The sequence below is a fragment of the Engraulis encrasicolus genome, unplaced genomic scaffold (assembly GCF_034702125.1).
Source record: "Engraulis encrasicolus isolate BLACKSEA-1 unplaced genomic scaffold, IST_EnEncr_1.0 scaffold_37_np1212, whole genome shotgun sequence".
Classification (NCBI taxonomy): domain Eukaryota; kingdom Metazoa; phylum Chordata; class Actinopteri; order Clupeiformes; family Engraulidae; genus Engraulis; species Engraulis encrasicolus.
Window position 1 is genome coordinate 328,261 of NW_026945676.1, and position 2,500 is coordinate 330,760.

Below are 2,500 nucleotides of genomic sequence, written 5' to 3' on the forward strand. Positions count from 1 at the left end.
AGTACAAAATATCTTGGGCACATTATCACTGACAAGTTGGAAGATGATGCTGACATGTATAGACAGAGACAAGTGTTGTAGGGTATGTCCAAGCAATGTTAGTAAGACAATGTTGTTCTGATGATGTAATAGTAAACTTGTTTCATGTCTACTGTACTCCTATGTATGCAGCCCCATTATGGGTCAGCTACAAAAAAGGAACCGTGAGATAACTCCAAGTAGCATATAGTAATGATTGCTTGAGGATACTGCTTAAAAAGACTAGGAGTTGCAGTGATAGTTAAGTATTTTATGACTCATGACTAAGACTTTACAGGCTCTCTTGAAGAACTTAATGTTTAAGTTCATGTGTCGTCTGGATAAGTCTAAAAACTGTATCATAAGGATTCTCAGAAGCCCCAAATGCAGCTCTCTCAGATATCAATCATATATGTGGAAGCACTGGTATGGCTTCCTCTTAAGACTTTCATGACTGATGGTATTTTTATACATGCTTATGCATCATTGCTTGTTTTTTCCCTTTCTCTTCTTCTTTTAATATCTATTTTTATGTACTGTATGGTGAATTCAGGTAAATTTTGCAAGTGAGTGGCCCAAAATGGCCCGATGTTGCATGTCCTCTTATTGGGCCTAGAGCCTGTAATAAAGTTTATGTATATATATTGGCAGATTGCAAGAATAGTGAATGCATACAACGGGCAGAATCGCTGTAAAACGCTGTTTTGTGCTCTTTTTTTATTTTCAAGATACAGAGTCACTTTGAGGTGTAGCTTTTCTTCTATTATTAGTGTTTATTAAATATCAAATGGGCTTGAAAGCATATATTCAACAGTGTATAGGCAAACAGTAAGAATAACTTATGCATACAAGACGGAATGTGCAGAAAATGTCACTTTTTGGGTTATTTTTTCATTTTCAAGGGGTGGGGGGTTATTTTCAAGATACAGAGTTACTTTTGGTGTCAAAGTTCTTGTATTGATAGTGTTTATCATGTCCCAAATGGGTGTGTTGAAATTTTGAACTTGATTACTCCCCCCCCCCCCCTACTATTAATATCCATCTGTATGGTGACAATGAATGATGAACATAAACACACAAAAAGAGAAGGACTACAGAGAGGTCTACAGAGAGAGAGAAAGAAGGAAAGGAGAGAGAGAGAGAGAGAGAGAGAGAGAGAGAGAGAGAGAGAGAGAGAGAGAGAGAGAGAGAGAGAGAGAGAGAGGAAATGAGAGAGGGAAATGAAATAAGAGGAGAAAGAAAGAAAGAAAGAAAGAAAGAAAGAAAGAAAGAAAGAAAGAAAGAAGAGAAAATGAAAGCAAAGGAGTAGAGGAGAGGAGAGGAGAGGATAGGAGAGGAGAGGAGAGGAGAGGAGAGGAGAGGAGAGGAGAGGGGAGGAGAGGAGAGGAGAGGAGAGGGGGATAGAGAGAGGAGAGGAGAGAGGAGGAGAGGAGGGGAGGGGAGGAGAGGGGGATAGAGATAGGAGAGGGGAGAGGAGGAGAGGAGAGGAGAGGAGAGGAGAGGAGAGGAGAGGAGGAAATGAGACGCTGTGGAAACGACGAGAGATCAGGCAGCACTGACTAAACCAGACCAAGACTACTGTATAGCCAACTCTACTGTGTGTGTGTGTGTGTGTGTGTGTGTGTGTGTGTGTGTGTGTGTGTGTGTGTGTGTGTGTGTGTGTGTGTGTGTGTGTGTGTGTGTGTGTGTGTGTAGTGTGTGTGTGTGTGTAGTGTGTGTGTGTAGTGTGTGTGTGTGTGTGTGTGTAGTGTGTGTATGTGTGTGTGTGTATGTAGTGTGTGTGAAGTGTGTGTGTGTGTGTGTGTGTGTGTGTGTGTGTGTGTGTGTGTGTGTGTAGTGTGTGTGTGTGTGTGTGTGTGTGTGTGTGTGTGTACTGTGTGCAGATGATGTGGGCATGATGAGGTGCCAACTCTCCAAGTCTGCACTACTGTAGTTGCCATGGAGACAGAGCTGTGTTCCGATTGGTTTCACTCCTGTCAAGAGCTGGCGACAGCCAATCAGATCAGCAGAAAGTTCAGCCTGCAGCCGGCTAGTCCCGCCCCTCAGGGGTCAACCAGGCTGCTGATTGGGGATCAGTAACGGGTTTTTATGGTGATGGTGATGGTGATGGTGATGATGATGATGATGATGATGGATATAAAACAGCCAAAATGCTGAAAAATCTCTTGCACTCTGGGTTACTCTTCTATGAAAATGGCTGGCAGCCAATGAGTTAAGAGTCCACTGTATTCCTATTGGTTATTAAAAGTGTAGCGTAGTGTAATGTGATGTAATGTAATGTAATGTAGTGTAATGTGATGTAATGTAATGTAATGTAGTGTAATGTAGTGTAGTGTCGCGTAGTGTAATGTGATGTAATGTAATGTAGTGTAATGTGATGTAATGTGATGTAATGTAATGTAATGTAATGTAATGTAGTGTAGTGTAGTGTGATGTAATGTAATGTAATGTAGTGTAGTGCAGTGTAGTGTAGTGTAGTGTA

At 41.6% G+C, this 2,500-nt stretch overlaps 1 protein-coding gene across 1 annotated transcript in view; it reads right to left on the bottom strand.

The window, feature by feature from the left end:
* The window catches only part of LOC134443879 (mitogen-activated protein kinase 14A), a 31,115-nt gene that overhangs the window by 15,953 nt on the left and 12,662 nt on the right, over window positions 1–2,500 (bottom strand). The gene's annotated exons all lie outside the window — the stretch shown is intronic.